Source organism: Oncorhynchus clarkii, chromosome 20 (assembly GCF_045791955.1).
Source record: "Oncorhynchus clarkii lewisi isolate Uvic-CL-2024 chromosome 20, UVic_Ocla_1.0, whole genome shotgun sequence".
Taxonomy (NCBI): Eukaryota; Metazoa; Chordata; class Actinopteri; order Salmoniformes; family Salmonidae; genus Oncorhynchus; species Oncorhynchus clarkii.
This window is the reverse complement of record NC_092166.1, coordinates 26,721,980-26,747,505: the sequence shown is the minus strand read 5'-3', so window position 1 is coordinate 26,747,505 and position 25,526 is coordinate 26,721,980. Positions and strand designations below refer to the sequence as shown.

The following is a 25,526-nucleotide window of genomic DNA, read 5'->3' as shown; positions in this document are numbered from 1 at the left end:
CTCTCTGCGCTTTTAACGGACCTCTGAGACTATCACAGTGCAGGTGCATTTATACGGAGACTTGATTACACACAGGTGTATTGTATTTATCATCATTAGTCATTTAGGTCAACATTGGATCATTCAGAGATCCTCACTGAACTTCTGGAGAGAGTTTGCAGCACTGAAAGTAAAGGGGCTGAATAATTTTTCACGCCCAATTTTTCAGTTTTTGATTTGCTAAAAAAGTTTGAAATATCCAATAAATGTCGTTCCACTTCATGATTGTGTCCCACTTGTTGTTGATTCTTCACAAAAAAATACAGTTTTATATCTTTATGTTTGAAGCCTGAAATGTGGCAAAAGGTCGCAAAGTTCAAGGGGGCCGAATACTTTCGCAAGGCACTGTAGTTGGCCTGGACCTGCTGCCTTGTGAATGTTAATTAACCTGTTTAAAGGTCCTTCTCACATCAGCTACAGAGTTAGCCTACAATTATAGTGAATTTGTATTTGATTTTGAATAGCCTAGGTAGAAGGCATTTTATAAATATTTTCATTATTTATGGGCTGACACATTACCTTTAGCTACATAATATCTACCACCGTGAATTTCCATCTCCTCCTCTCTCTCCTTCATTCCTTCCTCGAGTGTGCAGAGAAAGTGTCTGTTAACAGGTTAATTAAATATGTTCCCGGACAGATTTCAATTGCTTTCCCATATTAAGCACTGGGTAGCTGCAGGAACATGGTTGGAGAGCCCATGGCATACAGAGTTTGGGCAGAATATCATCTGTCACGCAGCGAGAGGGTGCATGCTCCTCAAACAGTGGTTGATGCCTGACGTGAAATAAGTGTACTTAAAAGCTCATATATTTCTATATGCAATCCTGTGAAAGCAGAGTTTTGATGGTTGCCTCTAAAATGAGGAGGATCCCAGCTGCGACAATTTTAAATTATCAGTCTGATGGCAATAAGATAGAAGCTGTTCTTCAGTCTCTCGGTCCCAGCTTTGATGCACCTGCACTGACCTCGCCTTCTGGATGATAACAGGGGTGAACAGGCATTGGCTTGTGTGGTTAAGGTCCTTGATGATCTTTTTGGCCTTCATGTGACATAGTTAGCCCCCGGTGATGCGTTGGGCAGAGTGCACCACCCTCTGGAGAGCCCTGCGGTTGTGGGTGGTGCAGTTGCCATGCCAGGCGGTTATTCAGCCCGAATGTAAAAGTTTGTGAGGGTTTTAGGGGCCAAGCCAGTGCGCCTTCTTCACCACACTGTCTGTGTGGGTTGACCATTTCAGTTCGTCTGTGATTTGTACGCCAAGAATTTAAAACTTTCTACCTTCTCCACTGCGGTCCCATCGATGTGGATAGGGGGCTGCTCCCTCTGCTGCTTCCACGATCAGCGCCTGTTTTGTTGACGTTGAGTGAGAGGTTATTTTCCTAGCACCACACTCCCAGGTCCCTCACCCCCTCTCTGCAAGCTGTCTCGTCATTGTTGGTAATCAGGCCTACTACTGTTGTGTCGTCTGCAAACTTGATGATTGAGTTGGAGGTGTGCATGGCCATGCAGTCATAGGTGAACAGGGAATACAGGAGGGGACTGAGCACGCACCCTTGTGGAGCCACTGTGTTGAAGATCAGCAAAGTGAAGGTGTTGTTTCCTACATTGACTATGGTGTTGTGTAACGAGGTATAGTCAATGAACAGCATTCTTACGTAGGTTTTCCTCTTGTCCAGATAGGATAGGGTAGTGTGCAGTGTGATGGAGATTGCATAATCTATGGATCTATTCGGGGGGTAAGCAAATTGAAGTGGGTCTAGGGTGTCAGGTAGGGTGGAGGTGATATGATCCTTGACTAAAACAGAGATGCTTGTTCTAGATCCCAAGAAACAAAGAGATCTTCTGTTGAATCTGACAATTAATCTTAATGGTTGTACAGTCGTCTCAAATAAAACTGTGAAGGACCTCGGCGTTACTCTGGACCCTGATCTCTCTTTTGAAGAACATATCAAGACCATTTCAAGGACAGCTTTTTTCCATCTACGTAACATTGCAAAAATCAGAAACTTTCTGTCCAAAAATGATGCAGAAAAATTTATCCATGCTTTTGTCACTTCTAGGTTAGACTACTGCAATGCTCTACTTTCCGGCTACCCGGATAAAGCACTAAATAAACTTCAGTTAGTGCTAAATACGGCTGCTAGAATCCTGACTAGAACCAAAAAATTTGATCATATTACTCCAGTGCTAGCCTCTCTACACTGGCTTCCTGTCAAAGCAAGGGCTGATTTCAAGGTTTTACTGCTAACCTACAAAGCATTACATGGGCTTGCTCCTACCTATCTCTCTGATTTGGTCCTGCCGTACATACCTACACGTACGCTACGGTCACAAGACGCAGGCCTCCTAATTGTCCCCAGAATTTCTAAGCAAACAGCTGGAGGCAGGGCTTTCTCCTATAGAGCTCCATTTTTATGGAACTGTCTGCCTACCCATGTCAGAGACGCAAACTCGGTCTCAACCTTTAAGTCTCTACTGAAGACTCATCTCTTCAGTGGGTCATATGATTGAGTGTAGTCTGGCCCAGGAGTGGGAGGGTGAACGGAAAGGCTCTGGAGCAACGAACCGCCCTTGCTGTCTCTGCCTGGCCGGTTCCCCTCTTTCCACTGGGATTCTCTGCCTCTAACCCTATTACAGGGGCTGAGTCCCTGGCTTACTGGGGCTCTCTCATGCTGTCCCTGGAGGGGGTGCGTCACCTGAGTGGGTTGATTCACTGATGTGGTCATCCTGTCTGGGTTGGCGCCCCCCCCCCCCCCCCCCCCCCCTCTTGGGTTGTGCCGTGGCGGAGGTCCTTGTGGGCTATACTCAGCCTTGTCTCAGGATGGTAAGTTGGTGGTTGAGCCCTAGGACCATGCCCCAGGACTACCTGACATGATGACTCCTTGCTGTCACCAGTCCACCTGGCCGTGCTGCTGCTCCAGTTTCTTTCAACTGTTCTGCCTTATTATTATTCGACCATGCTGGTCATTTATGAACATTTGAACATCTTGGCCATGTTCTGTTATAATGTCCACCCGGCACAGCCAGAAGAGGACTGGCCATCCCACATATGCTCTCTCTAATTCTCTCTTTCTTTCTCTCTCTCGGAGGACCTGAGCCCTAGGACCATGCCCCAGGAATACCTGACATGATGACTCCGTGCTGTCCCCAGTCCACCTGACTGTGCTGCTGCTCCAGTTTCAACTGTTCTGCCTTATTATTATTCGACCATGCTGGTCATTTATGAACATTTGAACATCTTGACCATGTTCTGTTATAATCTCCACCCGGCACAGCCAGAAGAGGACTGGCCACCCCACATAGCCTGGTTCCTCTCTAGGTTTCTTCCTAGGTTTTGGCCTTTCTAGGGAGTTTTTCCTAGCCACCGTGCTTCTACACCTGCATTGCTTGCTGTTTGGGGTTTTAGGCTGGGTTTCTGTACAGCACTTTGAGATATCAGCTGATGTACGAAGGGCTATATAAATAAATTTGATTTGATTTGATTTTGATTTGACTAGTCTCTCAAAGCACTTCATGGTGACAGAAGGGAGTTCTACGGGACGATTGTCATTTAGTTCAGTTACCTTTGATTTCTTGGGTACAGGAACAATGGTGGACATCTTGAACCATATGGGGAGAGCAGACTGGGATAGGGAGAGATTGAATATGTCCGTAAACACTCCAGCCAGCTGGTCTGCGCATGCTCTGAGGACCCTGCTCAGGATTCCGTCTGGGCCGACAGCCTTGCGAGGGTTAACACTCTTAATTGTCTTGGTAGCGGGCTGCGTTGATGGCACTGTGTTATCCTCAAAGTGGGCGATGAAGGTGTTTAGCTTGTCTGAAAGCAAGACGTGGGTATCCGCGACGTTGCTGGTTTTCACTTTGTAGTCTGTAGACCCTACCACATACATCTCGTGTCTGAGCCGTTGAATTGTGACTCCACATTGTCTCTATACTGACGTTTTGCCTTTTTGACCTTGCCATGGTTAAATGCAGTGGTTCGCGCTTTCAGTTTTGATTGTGTGCTACCTTCTTATCCATGGAGTCTGGTTAGGGTAGGTTTTAATAGTCACAGTGGGTACAACATCTCCTATACACTTCCTGATAAACTCAGTCACCGTATCAGTGTATTCGTCAATGTTATTCTCAGAGGCTATCCGGAACATATCCCAGTCCACGTCATCAAAACAATCTTGAAGTGTGGATGACGTTTGGTCAGACCACAGTTGAATAGTCCTAAACACGGATACATCCTGTTTAAGTTTCTGCCAATAGGAAGGGAGGAGCAAAATGGAGTTGTAAGGCATCCCGGAACTTGGAGTATCAGTGGTCAAGTGTTTTAGCAGCGCGGGTACTACAGTCAATGTGTTGATAGAACTTTGGTTGCGTTTTCCTCAAATTTGCTTTGTTAAAAATCCCCTCAGGATATGTGGTTTCCAGTTTGCATAAAGTCCAGTGTAGTCCTTTGAGGGTCGTCGTGGTATCGGCTTGCGTGGGAATATGCACAGCTGTGACTATAACCGAAGAGAATTATCTTGTGAGGTAAAACGGTCAGCATTTGACTGTAAGGTATTCTAGGTCGGGGGAACAAACGGACTTGAGTTTCTGAATGTTATCACAATCACACCATGAGTAGTTAATCATGAAACATACCCTTCTTCTTCCCAGGGGGAGATCTTTATTCTGTTCTGCGCAATGAACTGAGAATCCAACTGGCTGTTTGGACTCAGACAGTATATCCTGAGAGAGCCATGCTTCCGTGAAACAGAGTATGTTACAATCCCTGATGTCTCTCTGGAAGGAAATCCCCGCCCTGAGCTTGTTAAGGTTAACTTTATATCCAGAGACTGTACATTAGCGAGTAATATACTCGGAAGCGATGGGTGGTGTGCTCGCCTCCTGAGTCGGACCAGAATCCCACTCCGAATACCTCTTGTTTTGGATCAGCCTCTGGAATCAGTTAAATTGCCCTGGAGGGTACGAACAAAGGATCCAATTTGAAAAGTTGTATTTGTGGTCGTAATGCTGTTAGTTCTGGTGAGTTACCGCTGCTCTGATATCCAAAAGTTCTTCCCGACTGTATGTAATAACCCCCCCCAAAAAAAATATTCTGGGCTAATAATGTAAGAAATAACACATACATATAGATGTCATAGCCTACCTCTTTTAGGTAATACATTCAATGCAGTATTAGCTGTATATTTTTCTAATTAGTGTTCGGTTGTGCATAAAAAGATTCTAACTTAGAGCCTCTGTCTATTGCACAACACGCACCTGTGCTCCGCTGACCTCTCTCCTTAAAAAAAACGCTCTTTAGCTCTTAGAGACCAGTGCAGGAAAAGCTATACTAGAATATTTTTTTTTGCATTTCTTATACCAATAGGCTATTCGAAGAGGGACGCAAGCTCTTGTTTGCTGAATGTTAAATACAGCATCCAATAGAACAGAACTCAAGGGTACTTTGAAAGAAGAGCGAACGTGCGATGGCGGTAGGCTATAGCAGTTATTAATTCAGGCCGCTCAATCTTCGTGAAGAGAAGTGAATGCATCTAATTCTAGTCATTTCATTTAACTGTTGAAAGGGTCCTCCTTTCAAGGAATGAAGCAACAATAGAGAGAGAAAAAGGAGGTAGGCTAATAACATTAGGGGAAATAATATGAATGGTATATACGCTACCAGTCAAAGGTTTGGACACACCTACTCATTCAAGGGTTTTTCTTCATTTTTGCAATTTTCTACATTGTAGAATAATAGGGAAGACATCAAACCTATGATATAACACATACGGAATCACGTAGTAACAAAAAAAGAGTTTAACAAATAAAAAAAGATGTTATATTTTAGAATCTTCAAAGTAGCCACCCTTTGTCTTGATGACAGCATTGCATACTTTTGGCACTCTCTCAACCAGCTTCACCTGGAATGCTTTTCCAACAGTCTTGAGGAAGTTCCCACATATGCTGAGCACTTGTTGACAGCTTTTCCTCCACTCTGGAGGAAGGTACTTTTCTGCATATGCTTCTGTTTTTCAACACCAAAACCACTGGTATGTGTGACCAAAGAGCTCAGGTTTCATGTCATCTGACCATAGCATCGGTTCGCTGACACTGAGTGCGCATATTCACTCTATCATTGTTGAGTCAGTGATTGAGTTATATTGTTAGCCTAAATTATGACTATCCAATATACCTTAGGAATAGTAGGCTACTACAGCTTACATAAGTCAGCAAATGCAATGATGCATGGAATGCTTTATTATAATAAATAGTTAATTCCCAAGGGGGAAAAAATAAATGTTTATATATTACAAGTATACTAAAGTATCCAAAAGAAAGGAGGACCAAGGCACTTTATATATTTAATTAAAATGCATTTATTTGTATGGTATGTTCAATGGAAACAAAGTTTAAAAACTCTGATTCATTTTGGCTGCATGGCCTTCGTCAGGGAGTACTCCTCCTTTGTTTTTGAATGCCAATTTACCCCTTTTACCAAAGAGCAACTTCTGTCTACCAAAATCGACCATTGTGTGCCTTAGCAACACTTCCCTGCCTTCTTTTTTTATACTCAAGTATTCTTAAATATACAACAAATTCAAATAATATCATTCAAATATGAGATGTATTTTTCTAGTATATCTTAAGTGTACTATAAATATAATATCATTACACTTCAACACACTTATTAAAAGTTTACTTTATATCCATTCTTTTTTCAGTGTTTTAGTATACCATAAGAACGCTATCATCACACTTCAAAACACTTATTAAAAGTTGTGTCAGTGGCACTTCTGTCACAAAACTGTGACCGTCGCCGAAACAAAGATGGCTTCACACCACTCTCTCACTTGAGTGTCTTACCTAGATATTTACAGATGATCAAATTGATGCTCCCCAATCCTTGGCTGCAACCCTTCTAATTTAGTGTACCCTGCGCGCACAGCCCTTGTGGAATTCTGGGTCTCCGGCAGTGTTTGGAACTGCTGATCTGCAGTTAAGAACATTGAGTTCATTTCAGCCTATGCTGCCCTTCAGTCCCTTTACTTTTTGGCCCTGACGGAGACATGGATCACCCCAGAGAACACTGCTATTCCAGCTGCTTTTTCTTCATCTGAATATGTTTTCTCTCATAGTCCGAGAGCATCTTGTTGTTGTGGTGGTGGCACAAGTCTACTCATTTCTCCTAAGTGGAGATTTTCTCTTTTCTCCCTCTCTCACCTGTCCATCTCCTCATTTTAATTCCATGCTGTCACTGTCACTTGTCCACTCAAGCTTAACATTATTGTCATCTATCACCCACCAGGTGCCCTTGGAGAGTTCCAACTTGATAAGCTCATTTCCTGACGATGGCTCACCGCATCTTCGTACTTGGCAACTTCAACCTCCCCGACGTCTGCCTTCTTTCCAACTCTTTTGACCTCACCCTTTCCCCGTCCCCTCCCACTCACAAGGCAGGCAACACATCTTGCAGAACAGGGCAAGGTGCAGCGAAAATGGAGGAAAACTTAAATTAAATTCTGGAGGACCTATCATCCTTTCACTCCCTACTCTCTACCTTCTCTTCCTCAGTATCTGCTGCTAAATCCACTTTTTACCACTCTAAATGTCAAGCTTCTGCCTCTAACCCTAGGAAACTCTTTTGCACCTTCTCCACATGACTTAAACCTCCACCCCCTCCCCCTCCCTCCTCCCTCTCTGCGGAAAAATTTATCAATACCTTTGAAAAAAAGGTTTACGACATCCTCTACTCATTCACTCAGCCTATTGAGTCCACTGGTCTCACTCACACAGAACTACCCTATTCCTTGACCTCTTTCTCCCCTCTCTCTCCAGATGGCATCCTACGACTAGTGAGGTCTGGCTGCCCGACAACCTGCCTGCTCGACCTCATCCCCTCCTCCTTTCTCCAGACCATCTCTGGAGACCTTCCCCCATTCCTCACTTCCTTCATCAACTCATCCCTGACTACTGGCTGCGTCCCCTCTGACTTCAAGATGGCCCGAGTTGCTCCCTTCCTCAAGAAACCAACACTCAACTCATCTGACGTCAAAAATATAGACCTGTAACTCGTCTTTCTTCTCTTTCCAAAACACTTGAGCATGCTGTCATTGATCAACTTTCTCTTTATTGCTATCAGAATTAGCGTTTTGACGCTAGCCAGTCAGGCTTCAAGACGGGTCACTCAACCGAGACTGCTCTTCTCTGTGCCACGGACGCTCTCCGCACTGCCAAAGCTGACTCTCTCTCCTCTGTTCTCATTATCCTAGATCTATTCGCTGCCTTTGACGCCATGAACCATCAGACCTCCTCTCCACCCTCTCACGTCTGGGCATCTAAGGCTATGCACAATCTTGTATTGCATACTAATTGGCTGGTCGCTCCTACCAAGTGATGTGGAGAGGATATGTTTCTGCACCACATACTCTCACTACTGGTGTCCCTCAGGGCTCGGTTCTAGGCCCTCTCATTTTCTCTCTATACACCAAGTCACTCAGCTCGGTCATATCCTCACATGGTCTCTACTATCATTGCTATGCGGATGACAATTAACAACTTTTCTCCTTACCCCCTTCTGACACCCAAGTAGCGACACGCATATCTGCGTGCCTGGCAGATATATAAACTTGGATGTCGGCCCACCTCAAGATCAACCTGGACAAGACAGAACTGCTCTTCCTCCCGTAGAAGGCCTGCCCGCTCAAAGACCTCTCCATCACGGATGACACCTCCACTGTGTCACCCTCCCAGAGTGCAAAAAACGTTGGCGTGACCCTGGACAACACCCTGTCGTTCTCTGCAAACATCAAAACAGTGACCCATTCCTGCAGGTTCATGCTCTACAACATCCATAAAGTACGACCCTACCTCACACAGGAAGTGGCGCAGGTCCTAATCCAGGCACTTGTCCTCTCCCTTCTGGACTACTGCAACTCGCTGTTTGATGGGCTCCCCACTTATGCCATCAAACCCTTATAACTTATCCAGAATGAAGCAGCCTGCCTGGTTTTCAACCTTCCCAAGTTCTCTCATGTCGCCCCGCTCCTCCTCCCTACCTTCAGGCTATGCTCAAACCCTACACCCCAATCAGAGCACACTATTCTGCCACCTCAGGTCTCTTGGCCCTCCCACCCCAATGGGAGGGCAGCTCCCACTCAGCCGCGTTCAAACATTTTTCTGTACTGGCAGAGGTGCAACCAGCTTCCCCCTGAAGCTAGAACAGCAGAATCCTTGCCCATCTTCTGAAAACATCTGAAAACATTTGAAACTATATCTCTTCAAACAGTATCTTAAATAATCCTCTTCATCTCACACTTAATCTGCACCTGCACTTGACCCCCCCACCCCACCCCACCCCCACCCCACCCCACCCCACCCCACCTTCTAGCTCTGACTCTACTAACAGCTACGTTATTGAGGAACATTTTACTTTCTATGCCTATATTATGTGGTTGTCCCACCTGGCTATCTTAAGACGAGTGCACTAACTGTAAGTCGCTCTGGATAAGAGCTTCTGCTAAATGACTAAAATGTAAAAGTGTAATTGCTTTTTCAGCCTTTTAGTATATTATAAATATACTATCACCAACTTACAATACACTTATTAAAGTGGGTATGGTGTTCTTTGGATGCAACTCACCATTATTTGTCCTCCAAACACGATGAGTTGAGTTTTTACCAAAAAGTTATATTTTGGTTTCATCTGACCATATGACATTCTCCCAATCTTCTTCTGGATCATCCAAATGCTCTCTAGCAAACTTCAGACGGGCCTGGACATGTACTGGCTTAAGCAGGGGGACACATCTGGCACTGCAGGATTTGAGTCCCTGGCGGCGTAGTGTGTTACTGATGGTAGGCTTTGTTACTTTGGTCCCAGCTCTCTGGAGGTCATTCACTAGGTCCCCCCATGTGGTTCTGTGATTTTTGCTCACTGTTCTTGTGATCATTTTGACCCCACGGGGTGAGATCTTGCATGGAGCCCCAGATCGAGGGAGATTATCAGTGGTCTTGTATGTCTTCCATTTCCTAATAATTGCTCCCACAGTTGATTTCTTCAAACCAAGCTGCTTACCTATTGCAGATTCAGTCTCCCCAGCCTGGTGCAGGTCTACAATTTTGTTTCTGGTGTCCTTTGACAGCTCTTTTGTCTTGGCCATAATGGAGTTTGGAGTGTGACTGTTTGAGGTTGTGGACAGGTGTCTTTTATACTGATAACAAGTTCAAACAGGTGCCATTAATACAGGTAACGAGTGAAGGACAGAGGAGCCTCTTAAAGAAGAAGTTACAGGTCTGTGAGAGCCAAACATCTTTCTTGTTTGTAGGTGACCAAATACTTATTTTCCACCATAATTTGCAAATTAAATTCATTAAAAATCCTACAATGTGAATTTCTGGATTTTTGTCTGTCATAGTTGAAGTGTACCTATGATGAAAATTACAGGCCTCTCTCATCTTTTCAAGTGGGAGAACTTGCACAATTGGTGGCTGACTAAACACTTTTTTGCCCCACTGTAGCTCACAGGGATTGGTGGAAGTCATTTTGACGGAACAGTTTTTTCCCTCATTCATGTAATGATGGCACCACAGCAGACACATTGAGCACACATTTGGCATGCAAAAACTTGTTGTGCTAATTACATACGCCACCATCAAATAATAGGGATTAAATTCATTTTAGGTATAATAGATTGAAGCTGGTATAAATTGCTGATCGCCTCTTATTGGAGCAGGTAGCACAAGGTAGGTTTTACATTTTGGTAGGGGTATGTCAGTTCTAGCTCGGTGGCTGTCACTGGCTAGAAATCATGTGTGTGGTGTACTGATTCAAAGAAACCATAAGATGAAATTTCAGAATATAATTAATTACAGGGCTAATAGATTGAAGTTAGTATCAACTGCAGATCTCATGTTATGGGAGCCGGTAGCATTGGTAGTTTATGCTCAATAGCTAGTTAGCTAGCTAGGTCTACTTAGCTAACTAGTTCTTACCAGTGCCTGGGTGTCGGTGTTTCAGAGCAAGTTCAACCATCATGCTCCCCTGGGAATGCTGTGCCATGATGTTGTGTCCCTAGATTAGCAATGTATCTGTGTGTAGCTGTCAGTCAGTGTCATACAGGTTGTATTGTATCACTATCAGAAAAACGATATGATACCAAGGTAAAAGGCCATAACGGCAGCCAATGGCAGGTTGAAAGTTCAGTTACCTGGTTTCACAGTAACATTTTGCTGTTACTGCTAGCATGACCCCCATTTTCTCCGAAACACAAAACAATAGAGGCAGGATGCTTGTCCACATGATTAAGCATGTATTTAAAGTAGCAAAAATGACATTTTGGACCAAATGAACAGTTACGGCCTTTTTGCTTAGTAGGGCAGCATAGCTCCCTGCACTTTATTACAGATGATAGTTTTAATACTCATCACTGCATCCTATATCAGAAGGTCAGCTAGGCCTCACTAAAGTCCTGCACATCACTTCAATACTCCCTACTTGTTTACAAAGCTTTGCTCCACAAGCTTCCCACATACTGTGCCTCACTTCCCTGTTCGTTGACTCTTGAGGTCCCGCTTGTCCCCAAAAAGTTTGGTAAAGCCGCTTTTAGTTTTAATGCAACACACTTCTAGAATACCTTACAAAACAAATTGCACTTGCATTCCTTGGTGCCAATAGGGAAGTTTAAAACTCGGTTGTTAAATGAGTTGCACACTGAAGTGTGACATAATGCACTTAAAGCTGTCTTGTAGTTCAAAAAAATGAGATATGGTTGCTGTGTTGATGTCATTTTTTTGTCCTCGGGGCACCATTGTAATTGAGACACGGGTATCAATTGGGTTCCAGTAAATAACTAAAAGTTAATCAAATCAAATAAATACAGTACATATATCATTGCTGAATGCAGAGGCTTTCCACGCCAATTTATATGAGAGTCGGTTTTGAAGGATGGGAGGAGTGTGTTGCATCATTTAAGGTAGCTTCGTCTTTAACATGTGACAGCTGTTCCTAATCAGGAATCCCTCTAAAAAAAGACCATCTGTCCAGCCCTTCTCTGACTCTTCTAATAATCATTAAAACACTAGTCTCTGCCCATACAGCTCAGTAGATCTAGCATGGGAAAAGAAATAAGTGGTTCTCTCTGATTCAGATCATACACACAGCCAGTGTCTCTCATTATATGTGCCACCGGGGCCATTGATGCTGTACTGACCACAGCGTTACCCAGGGCCCACAGTCTGTCTGTTCTCTACAGGGGGTCAACAAGCTATTTGAGTTGGGGACCTATCAGTGTGTAGACGATGTCCAGCTGGTCAGCACAATGATGTGGAAATGGAAGGAGGACAGCCTTCATGTCTGTCTGTGTGTGTGTGTGTGTGTGTGTGTGTGTGTGTGTGTGTGTGTGTGTGTGTGTGTGTGTGTGTGTCCGTTCGTGTGTTTGATGTAGCCGTGGCTGACAGGCTGTGTCCATGGTGTCCGCAGCGTGTTCAGTCGTCGCGGCACAAAAAGCACAGCAGCTGCTCAACGCTAATTGTGGCCCTCAGGTGAGTTGGCAGCTGATGTTTTTTTTTCACCAGACACCTGAGCAGTGATCATTCTGACGCAGAGAAATGTCCTTCTTAGAAAAGATCCGCAGAGTTCATTGGGCTTTTTATGACCTTGAAAATGAACAATTTGTATTATGGAGTACATGGAGTTTCTGGTAGTTATGGTATGTTTGCTTTCAGCCAACCATTTAACCATAGTTTACTGTCACAAAGGGATGGGATGGGGGTGGGGGGGTGGATACTTTGCAAACTGGAACTCTAAATGTCTAACACTATAGAAAAAATGTGTCTATCAGAGCGTGTTCACATACAGACACACATGCCGTTCATATTGCGTCACGCTCAAGCAAACACATGCCGAAAAGATTCCAACTAATTCTATGTAGCAATCAAATAAATAGAATCAGACAGAGCCGTGTGCCTTTCGAAGCAGACGTGGATAATTGTTTATATGTTTAGGGTTCCTGTCCTGTTTGTGTGTGTGTGTGCGTGTGTGTGTGTGTGTGTGGAGGTGGGGGTGTCCATGCTTTCTTCTGTTTAAGGGATTGCATATTTGTATATGTGTGTGTGTGTGTTTGTGTGTGTGTGTGTGTGTGTGTGTGTGTATGTGTTTGAGAGAGTTTGTGGTTGATGTTGAGTGTGAGGGAGTAATACGGTTCTGCTTCTTCTCCCCTGATGCCTAGTGGCGATGACATGGTCCGCAGGACCTTCTTCATTAGAACGCACTGACCTAATGTAATAACCATCCAGAGCCTTCCCAGATTGTGGGTACTTTATCACAGATGACAAACCCTGTTCTGGTAAGTCCAGCCAGGAGGGAGGGGTAGGGAGGGAGGGCGTGGTTACGGGGGAAGCAGGGACATTACAGAGGAGTGAAGGAGGATGGGGGAGGACAGTCATGGTGCCTTTTTGCAGCATGCCTCCATCCCTGTGTCTCTCCTCTTCCTGTGAGAGAATTCTGCTTCGGTTGTCAGGACAATTGTCAGGCAGTGGGAGAAAAAAAAAAGAGGATCAAGTTGAGCAGGCTCCAATCTGCGAGGCCATGCTCATGCAGCATGTAAAGTCAACAGTCCTCCTTTCTGGAGGAGAGGAGGACAAAAATAAAGAAAAAAAGGGAACAGAGACAAAGTAGCTATTTTTAGACCAGCCATCATGACTATGTCAGACGTTTTACACAAGAGGATTTACACATAGCTTTCTGTTATGTGTGTGGACAGCACAAGACACACACATACTCTTGGCCATATTTGGCAGCGTGTGTGAGTTTGATGTGACGTGCTGACATTTTGTGCTTTGTGTGGGGTGCGAGTGTGATTGTGCGGTAGGGGGAGGTGGATTTATTAAGGTACTGTAGTTTATCTAGTACATTCCAGAGGCAACTTGGCAGTTCATCTCCTATATTCCAAAATGAAAAGTTAAGCTGGCAACATTGCGACATACTGTATTTTACGGTAACTTGAGATCCAAGCAAGTAACTCTGCAAGTATTTCATTTAAAAAAAACATGATTAACGGGAAAGTCAGAGTTAGTATCTCAAGTGAGGATTTGACTAAGCAGTTTTTAATTGCACATACATTTCTCAAAAGGTAAATCTTTCACCCACATACACTATATATACAAAAGTATGTGGACACCCCTTAAAATTATGGATTTGGCTACTTCAGCCACACCCGTTGATGACAGGTGTATAAAATTGAGCACGCATCCATGTCAATCTCCATAGACAAACATTGGCAGTAGAATGGACTTACTGAAGAGCTCAGTGACTTTCAACGTGGCACCGTCATAGAATGCCAGCTTTCCAACAAGTCAGTTTGCCAAATTTCTTTCTAAAGCTGCCCAGGTCAACTGTAAGTGCTGTTATTGTGAAGTGGAAAGGTCTAGGACAGGGGTGTCAAAGTCAAATGGACGGAGGGCCAAATAAAAAAATCAGCTACAAGACGAGGGCCGGACTGTTCGAATGTTCATTGAAAATTTTTTAAATGACGCATATAGTCTAGTGAACCTAATTGAACCTACTGAAAACCTAACAAATATATTACAATATGATCAGATAAATAAAGCAATATTTTCTTATGGCTCTGTCAGTAATCTTTAATTTTCAACAGACACAAAAGACAAATTTCCTTTATATAAATATCCCCATAACATGAACATTAAATGAAAGAAACCGGTATTCAAGGCACCATCAGTAGACTATATTTTCTATTTTAGCAAAAGTGGGCTAAATTTACTTCAAAGAAAAAACAATAATAGCAATTTTCTATCATCCACTCAACTGAAATATTTTTAAAATATAATTGGATTGAAATACAAAAAAATAAAGTGCAAAAATCTATTAATCAAAAACAACACTTTGTTTAAGGAGAAGTAACATGCAGTGAAAACAAATATTAAATTTTAACTTTTAAACTTGAACTGAGTAAAAACTCTAAATATGTGATTGCACAGTAATGTTCACTTGTTTGAGGTTGAGGGTGATACTTGGTGGTGTCCCATCTTTTCCACAAGTTCATCAATGTTCGGGGTAAGGCTCTGAGCTGAAGAAATCCTCAGAATTGAGTGGAGGTGTTCAGCAGTAAGTCGACTTCTGTGTGATGTTTTGTTCAGGTTCATCAAAGAAAACAGTTGTTCACACAGGTATGTGCTGCCAAACATAGACAACGTTTGAGCAGCCTGGATGCGCAGCTGGGGCATTGTGCCGGGGAGGAAACGGGCGAACTCCGCAGCACCCACTGCCGCATATTTTGCCCTCAGTGCATCATTGCATTGGAGGTCAATCAACTCCATTTGGAGGTTTGGTGGTGAGCTTTCCACGTCAACAGCAAATGGGTTACCGAGCAGTTCCAACCTGCTTTTTTGTGCTTCAAAGTCAGCAAATCGGCGTCGAAAGTCAGCGGCAAGCATACCTATTTTATCAGCCAACTGTGTGCTCGGGAACGCACTGGTAGAGAGCTTCTCTTTCATGGTCTGGCAGCTGGGAAAGTGGCTCAAATTTTCTTTCCGCATCTGCGTCTCCCACAGAGTCAGTTTGGTTTTAAATGCCTTCACTGTACTGTACATATCAGAGATGACACGATCCCGACCCTGCAGCTGCAAGTTTATTGCATTCAGATGACTCGTAATGTCACACAGAAAAGCCATTTCACACAGAAACATTTCGTCTCGGAGTTGTGTTGTGTCTTTCCCTTTGCTGTCCAAGAACAGACAAATCTCCTCACGAAGCTCGAAACATCTTTGAAGCACCTTTCCCTGGCTTAGCCATCGCACCTCTGTGTGATAAGGCAAATCACCATGCTCCGTTTCTAACTCCGTCAGAAATGCCTTGAACTGGCGGTGATTCAAACCTTTGTCTCTGATAAAGTTAACTGTGCGCGTGATGATGCTCATTACATGCTCCATTTTCAAGGCTTTACCGCACAACGCTTCCTGGTGTATGATACAATGATAAGCTGTCAGCTCACCTGTCGCGTTTTCCTCTTGCATCTTTTCCCGTATCTTCGCCACCAGTCCGCTCCTGTGTCCACACATCGCAGGTGCTCCGTCGGTTGTCAAACCCACGAGTTTTTCCCAAGGCAGCTCCATCTCATTTACACATCTTGACACCTCTTCATACAAATCATGCCCCGTAGTTGTGCCATGCATAGGACGTAAAGCCAAAAACTCCTCTGTCACGCTTAGGTTGGAGTCCACTCCGCGGATGAAAATTGACAACTGGGCAATGTCAGAAATGTCGGTGCTCTCATCCACAGCCAAGGAATATGCAATAAAATCTTTTCCCTTTTTCACAAGCTGCTCTTTTAGATTGATGGACAACTGGTCTACTCTCTCGGCAATGGTGTTTCTGCTCAGACTCACATTTAAAAAGAGTTGCCTTTTTTCTGGGCAAACTTCGTCACAAACTTTAATCATGCAGTTTTTGATGAAATCCCCCTCCGTAAATGGCCGGGCTGATTTAGCGATCTCTTCTGCCAAAATAAAACTGGCCTTGACAGTTGCGTCCGCGTGTGTGTCCGCGTGTTTCGTTTCATAATATCGTCTCAGATTATACTCTTTCAGTACCGCCACACTTTCTCCACACAGAAGACACACAGGTTTTCCAGCTACCTTCGTGAACATATACTCCGACTCCCACCTTGTTTGAAACCCCCGGTTCTCAGTATCCACCTTCCGTTTTGCCATTTTTGATGGGTATCTGAAAGTTAATTTTACTGTGATGCTGACGACTGCTGTGCCAATAAATATTGAAATGAAGCAGCCTACTGCTCGGTGCGTCACCTTTGCATTGTGGGAAATGTAGTATTGGTGCGTGTAAAAGATCTGCGGGCTGCCGGCTTGCTGCGGGCCGGTTCTAATAATAAATCAAGATCATCCCAGGGGCCGTAAAAAACCTTCTTGCGGGGCCGGATGTGGCCCGCGGGCCTTGACTCTGACATATGTGGTCTAGGAGCAACAACGGCTCAGCCGCGAAATGGTAGGCCACACAAGCTCACAGAAATTGAGTGCCAAGTGCTGAAGCATGTAGCGTGTAAAAAATGTCTGTCCTCGGATGCAACACTCACTACAGAGTTCTAAACTGCCTCTGGAAGCAACGTCAGCACAATAACTGTTCATCAGGAGCTTCATGAAATGGGTTTCCATGGCTGAGCAGCCGAGCGTTGGCCAGGCATTGGCTTTAGTGGTGCAAAGCTTGCCGCCATTGGACTCTGGAGCGGTGGAAAGGCGTTCTCTGGAGGGATGAATCACGCTTCACCATCTGGCAGTCCGACAGGCGAATCTGGGATGGCGGATGCCAGGAGAACGCTACCTGCCCCAATGCATAGTGCCAACTGTAAAGTTTGGTGGAGGAGGAAGAATGGTCTGGGGCTGATTTTCATAATTTGGGCTAGGCCCCTTAGTTCCAGTGAAGGGAAATCTTAATGCTACAGCATACAATGACATTCTAGGGTATTATTTGTGACAACAGTTCAGCATGACAATATCCCTGTGCACAAATCAAGGTTCATACAGAAATAGTTTGCACAGAGCCCTGACCACAACCCCATCAAAAACCTTTGGGATGAATTGGAACGCTAACTGCGAGTCAGGTCTAATCGCCCAACATAATTTCCCGACCTCACTAATGCTCTTGTGCTGAATGGAAGCAAGTCCCCGCAGCAATGTTACAACATCTAGTGGAAAGCTTTCCCAGAACATTGGAGGCTGTTATAGCAGCAAAGGAGGGACCAACCATATTAATGCCCATGATTTTGGAATGAGATGTTCGAGGAGCAGGTGTCCAAATACCTTTGGTCATGTAATGTATTTCCAGACACTTAAAAGCATTTCATTTACCACAAGCATTATTAGCAATATGGATATGCGAAGATTAATACAAAAATGGTACACAGAAACATGCAGTTTCTTGTCAGTTGTGATGTCTTTTTAATGTTGTATCTTTTCTACCAATCCCCAGCACATGTAGAGCAGTAAGATGCTGAACAGTGGGTGTTCGACTGCACATCCAGTCCCAGAGGCCATTACACCTCTGAGGTAAACGTCCTTTACTTGACTGCTAAATGAGCTGTTAAATAACATCACACTCCTCATCCCTCCCAAGCAGGCAGGAGATCTCAGCAAAGCCTGGACTGCTGGCGGGATTGCAAAGTGTCTGGTGAGAGGAAGCAACACATGTATCCTACTGGGGATGCTGCCGTGAGGCAGAGTAAAAGAATGGTAGAGGAACTTCACAGCGCCAGACACATATGTAGGCTACCTACAGACACACATGCAGGAGAACACAAACACGCACCAACATATGAATGCAAGCACCTGCTCACACATACACACACAAGCACACCCTCCGCCCTCATACCCCCACTCTCTCCACACTCACTTCAACATATAAATATGAGGTCTGTTTTACTGAGGGACTACCCTCAGTTAGTCCTGTTAAAACTAAGCAGGTTGGCTCACTAAAGAAAACAAACGGCTTCATGGTTTTGTTGCCCTGCATAGCTAGCAAATGAAACATAATAAGGAAGGCTTTAGTGATTAATCTACCTCCCAGCGAGTGTTCTCATCTATCACTTAACAGAGAACCATGAGAACCGTTCTGCATGGGTCAGGAACCCGCCTATCACCATTTTGTACACACTCAAACGTTTAATTACCTTCCTTTCAATTCAAAAACAGATGCTCAAAACACACCCCCGGATTAGATATTTTTCACATTATGTATGTGTTTTGTTTTATTTTATTGCTTTGTCATTATGTTCTTGGCTTAGAGTAGTGCCATTTGTCATAACACATACGTTTACTCTTTGTCCTTTCCCACCTTGTGTGCAGTATGGGCCTACTTCCAAATGCTGCTGTGAACATTGAAGATTTTTTTTTGTCAGCGTGACCGACTGGGTCATAGGAGAGATGGACTGTTGTACAGTACCTAATCAAGGTTAATGAGGTTATCTGAACATTCTCCGTTGACTCATGTCCCCGAAATAAAGAGATTTCTCTCACCTAGTTTACATCCTGTGATATAGATGACACACTAGTACAGCCGACAAGATGCAATGCCCATTGCCCAAAAGCAACGACCCTATCAGGATCGCCATCTAATAGCATTGAACAAATGGCCGTCATTGTCATTAAGAGTCCACTTCAGGTGGCATTGTTCAATCCCTGAAAAACACTTCTGGCAACACTTGTATCATCACTGCAATCTACATCCCACCACAAAACAAGAACGGCACTAATCAGGCACTCAACGAGCTGTCTCCTGCGCCACAAGAGGCACTATCACTCTGGAGGACTTTCTCATATAGAGCTCCATTTTTATGGAATGGTCTGCCTACCCATGTGAGAGACGCAAACTCGGTCTCAACCTTTAAGTCTTTACTGAAGACTCATCTCTTCAGTGGGTCATATGATTGAGTGTAGTCTGGCCCAGGAGTGTGAAGGTGAACGGAAAGGCTCTGGAGCAACAAACCACCCTTGCTGTCTCTGCCTGGCCGGTTCCCCTCTTTCCACTGGGATTCTCTGCCTCTAACCCTATTACAGGGGCTGAGTCACTGGCTTACTGGTGCTCTTTCATGCCGTCCCTAGGAGGGGTGCGTCACTTGAGTGGGTTGAATCACTGATGTGATCGTCCTGTCTGGGTTGGCGCCCCCCCTTGGGTTGTGTCGTGGCGGAGATCTTTGTGGGATGTACTCGGCCTTGTCTCAGGATGGTAAGTTGGTGGTTGAAGATATCCCTCCAGTGGTGTGGGGGCTCTGCTTTGGCAAAGTGGGTGGGGTTATATCCTTCCTGTTTGGCCCTGTCCGGGGGTATCATCGGATGGGGCCACAGTGTCTCCTGACCCCTCCTGTCTCAGCATCCAGTATTTATGCTGCAGTAGTTTATGTGTCGGGGGGCTAGGGTCAGTTTGTTATATCTGGAGTACTTCTCCTGTCTTATCCGGTGTCCTGTGTGAATTTAAGTATGCTCTCTCTAATTCTCTCTTTCTCTCTTTCTTTCTCTCTCGGAGGACCTGAGCCGTAGGACGGTGCCTCAGGACTACATGGCATGATGACTCCGTGCTGTCCCCGGTCCACCTGGCCATGCTGCTGCTCCAGTTTCAACTGTTCTGCCTGCGGCTATGGAATCCTGACCTGTTCACCGGACGTGCTACCTATTATTTGACAATGCTGGTCATTTATGAACATTTGAACATCTTGGCCATGTTCTGTTGTAATCTCCACCCAGCACAGCCAGAAGAGGACTGGCCACCCCTCATAGCCTGGTTCCTCTCTAGGTTTCTTCCTAGGTTTTGGCCTTTCTAGGGAGTTTTTCCTAGCCAACGTGCTTCAACGCCTGCATTGCTTGCTGTTTGGGGTTTTAGGCTGGGTTTCTGTACAGCACTTTGAGATATCAGCTGATGTATGAAGGGCTATATAAATAAATTTGATTTGATTTGGTGAAGTGCTCAATACGGAAATGGTCCGACGAAGCGGACACTAAGCTACAAGACTGCTTCTCTAGCACAGACTAGAATATGTTCAGGGATTCATCCGAATACATTGAGGAGGTTACCACATTAGTCACGGGCTTCTTCAATTAGTCCATTGACGACATTGTCCCCAAGGTAACCGTACATATGTAACCTCAGCAAAAGCCATGGATTGCAGGCAGTATCTGCACCGGGCTAAAGGCTACAGCAACCACTTTCAAGGAACAGGACATGGATGCTTACAAGAAAGCCCCACTATGACCTCTGACGAGCCATCGAACATGGAGAAGGTCAATATAGGACTAAGATAGAAATGTACTATACCGGGTCCACCGCTTGTCAGATGTGGCAGGGTTTGCAGACTGTTACAGAAAACAAAGGGAAACTCAGCTGTAAGTTGCCCATTGACACAAATCTCCCAGACGAGCTGAATGCCTTCTATGCTCACTTAGAGGCAAACAACACTGAGCAAGGCATGCGGGCCCCTGCTGTCCCTGACGACTGTGTGAACTCACTCTCCGTGGCCGATGTAAGACTTTTAAACAGGTTAACAGTTTCAAGGCCGCTAGGCCAGACAGAATACCTAGGGCTGTCACTGTGACTGTATTACAGCCACACCGGCAGTCATGTGTCATGACAGCAGTCAAATTCCACGTGACTCATGGTAACTGGGGTTCTCCAAGCTCTGATGATGCTGATGCTCATTAGTAGCCTACCAAACTTGCTAACAACCCGGTACTCAGCACTCCACTGAATCTCTAATCCCTCTGAAAATCAAATCTAACACTTCATGAAAACATATGAGCTCATGTTGCACAACATTTCTATAGGCTGTGCAATTGCGTAAGAAAATGGTTTTGAGGAGGCTCCCATTAGCTTTCTATAGGCTAGGCCTACTATATTTATTTATCAACTTTGCTAATATTAAGCACATTGCTTTGCTTTATAACAGGAGTAGAGCCTACCTGGCTGGCATGAAAATAAACCACGGGAAAAGCTTCCTCCATTCGCTATTTAAGCGAATTCGTAGATTACATAATTATATTTTTCCATTTCCCTGTTTCAAGACAGGTGCATGATAATGGTCCATTCTAAATCAAAACTAATTTCACTCATACATTATTTAGTATATTTAAAGACAACATTAAATTAAGAATAATCAATTGTGAATGATGCCTAACGTATGCAGTTTAGCTTCTTGAGTGTAGGGGGCAGGATTTTCGTTTTTTGCTAAAAAACGTACCCATTTGAAACTGCCTATTTCTCAGGCCCAGAAACTAGAATATGCATATAATTGTCAGATTAAGATAGAAAACACTTTCCAAAACTGTCAAAATATTGTCTGAGTATAACAGAACTGATATTGCAGGCGAAAACCTGAGGAAAATCAAACCAGGAAGTACTGTTTTTCCTGAAAGCTCTCTGTTCCATTGGATGCCTTGCCGCCATTTAAAGGGATATCAACCAGATTCCTTTTCCTATGGCTTCCTCAAGGTGCCAACAGTCTTTAGACATAGTTTCAGGCTTTTATTTAGAAAAATGAGCGAGAACAATAACATTGCGTCAGTGGATAGCTGGGTGTTCGCAGAGTTTGCGCAACAGAGTGGGGCAGCCATTGTCTCTCCCTCTCCTATTGAAAAACCGACAGTCCCGGTTGATATATTATCGATTATATATTTTAAAAACAACCTGAGGATTGATTAAAAACATTTTTTGACATGTTTCTGTGGACATTACGGATACTATTTGGAATTTTCGTTTGCGATGTTGTGACCGCTCGAGTCTGTGGATTTCTGAACATAACGCGCCAAACAAATGGAGGTATTTTGGATATAAAAATTATCTTTATTGTGGAACTGGGAGTCTCGTGAGTGAAAACATCCGAAGATCATCAAAGGTAAGCGATTTAATCTATTGCTTTTCTGACTTTCGTGACCAATCTACTTGGCTGTTTGTAATATTTTGTCTACTGAAAGAGATGTTCTTACATAAACGCTTGTTATGCTGTATTGAAATCTCACACGCCAGGTGGACTAACAACAAGCTAAGCTGTGTTTTGCTATATTGCACTTGTGATTTCATGGAAATTAAATATGTTTAGTAATTTAATTTGGTGCGCTGCAATTCAGCGGGTGTTGATGAAAATGATCCCGCTAACGGGATGGGTGCATCAAGAAACATCGCATGCCTTTTTATGCGACTTTTTCCAAATCATAGTCGCACACCTCATGTAGCCTAGCCCATAGGCCTATATGTAGTCCATAGGCCTATATGTTTTGATAAGGTTTGTATCATAACTAAAATGGCCAAATAACTTTTTAAAATTAAGCACATTAATCTGATTTACAACTGGTGTAGAGCCTAACTGGCATACATAGGCGGCGCTTGAGTTTTGGGAAGATCATTTTCACCATAAAAAGGCACCTTTATAATAAAGCATGACATGCACAATTGCATTTGCCGGTCACTTTTAAGAACAGTGTTTTTCCCGCTAATTGATTGCATTGAGGAACATTCACGCTTATGCCGTGTGCACATTGCTGCGCTTATCATGTGAAGAAATAGCCTAATAGTTTATCAACATTTTAAGCTAAACACTCTGATCTGTTGCATCAGCCTCATTGCTTTTAAAAGTTGTTTTGATGCGAGTGGTTGTATGTATTTGGGATCTATCGCATCCAGTGGAGGCTGCTGAGGGGAGGACGGCTCATAATAATGTCTGGAACGGAGCGAACGGAATGGCATCAGACACATGAAAACCATGTGTTTGATGTATTTGATATCATTCCACTGATTCTGCTCCAGCCATTACCACAAGCCCATCCTCCCCAATTAACGTGCCACCAACCTCCTGTGATCGCATCCTACAACTGTTCCAAAGTATATTTTGGAATATTTATTTCTTGCACAGAAGCACAAGTTGACCAATAGAATAGGTTAACTTTTGTACATGGGGGATAGTATATTGACATAGGCTAGTGTTTTTGCTGTTAGTTAGGCCTATTCATCTTGTTGGCTGAGGAAAAGTAGGGTAAAGGTGGACAGTTCTTCTAACATCTTCAATATGCACCTCGGAATTCCATAAGAGGGATGTGTGCAGTTACGTCCCCGATGTGTCTCTCTTCACTTGTAGCCTACTTCTTAGCTACGATATCTGTTAGATGGACCAATCACGTGACTGGCATTGGCTAATAAGAATTGAGATATCCATGCGAGTGAGAGCTGCTTCAGCGCACGGCAGCTGGGACAAGGGAATTATAATGATTGTATTCAGCCCAAGGGCACAACGGCCATGGATTTTTTAGGGGGCATTACGGCCACACAAGGGCGATGCTGCCGGGTGAGGCCTGGTGAGAAAAACTATAAAGGGCTTGTCAAATTGTGAATGAGAGACTGATGAAGAGCGTGCAGTCTGCACAAAAAAAAAACAAATCAGAGCTCATGCCTTTCATGCAACTTTTTTCAAACTATCATTTGAGTCACATCAGACTACCGCCCTAAAACTCTAAACATATAGCCCAACATTTGTAAAGCTTAAATAACTTAATTACTTGCTTAAATAACTCTAAATTAAGCATATAGGAGAACCTGTTTCTTTGTTAATCGCTCAACACAGAATAGCGCATGTGCGCACTTCCTTGGAAATCGTTTGGAGAAATCATGCTTTCTATTTTATTCAGCTATGTTCAATTATATTATTTATACTATGAAATAATAAAAAACAATGCCACAGAATTGTAAGCAAATCTGCTAAATGAACTAGTGTACCCCCCCCCCAGCCATATGGCATAGCCATATCAGGGCCTAACATAAGGACAACTCAGTATGCTATTCTGTTCATGTTTCTTAGACCTGTCTAAAATAAATAACGGATTTATTAGACTTTTAAAATGTAGATGTTCCAAAGGTCTGCATCAGTGGCTTGTAGGCTATGCGTTGAAGCCAGGAGATGCTATATGTGTTTATGTTAATTAATGGTCAATTACAGTGACACCGGCAGTTATTTGCTTGAAATTGACTTGCTGACAAAATGTAATGACTGCCACAGCCCTAGGAATACCAAGGTGCGTTCTCAGAGCATGCGCAGACCACGGACATTTTCAACATCATCTTATCCCAGTCTGTCATCCCATCATGTTCCATGGAGACCACCAATGTCCCTGTTCATAAGAACAGGACCAAAAGGCACCTAAACAGCTTCTACCCCCAAGCCATAAGACTGCTGAACAGTTCATTAAATGGCTACCCGGATTATTGCATTGACCCTTTTTGCACCGACTCTCTTACACTGACTCTATGCACACTCTCTGGACTCTATCCACACACTCAGGCATATTTACACTGACTCTATGCACACTCTCTGGACTCTATCCACACACTCAGGCATATTTACACTGACTCTATGCACACTCTCTGGACTCTATCCACACACTCAGGCATATTTACACTGACTCTATGCACACTCGCTGGACTCTATCCACACACTCAGGCATATTTACACTGACTCTATGCACACTCTCTGGACTCTATCCACACACTCAGGCATATTTACACTGACTCTATGCACACTCTCTGGACTCTATCCACACACTCAGGCATATTTACACTGACATTTATGCACACTCTCTGGACTCTATCCACACACTCAGGCATATTTACACTGACTCTATGCACACTCTCTGGACTCTATCCACACACTCAGGCATATTTACACTGACTCTATGCACACTCTCTGGACTCTATCCACACACTCAGGCATATTTACACTGACATTTATGCACACTCTCCCGGACTCTATCCACACAATCAGGCATATTTACACTGACTCTATGCACACTCTCTGGACTCTATCCACACACTCAGGCATATTTACACTGACTCTATGCACACTCTCTGGACTCTATCCACACACTCAGGCATATTTACACTGACATTTATGCACACTCTCCCGGACTCTATCCACACAATCAGGCATATTTACACTGACTTTATGCACACTCTC

The 25,526-nt window shown here is 43.9% G+C and overlaps 1 pseudogene; it reads left to right on the top strand.

Moving 5' to 3' along the window:
• The first annotated feature begins 6,939 nt into the window (after positions 1–6,939).
• Positions 6,940–9,261, top strand: LOC139377039 (uncharacterized; annotated as a pseudogene).
• The last annotated feature ends 16,265 nt before the right edge of the window (positions 9,262–25,526 follow it).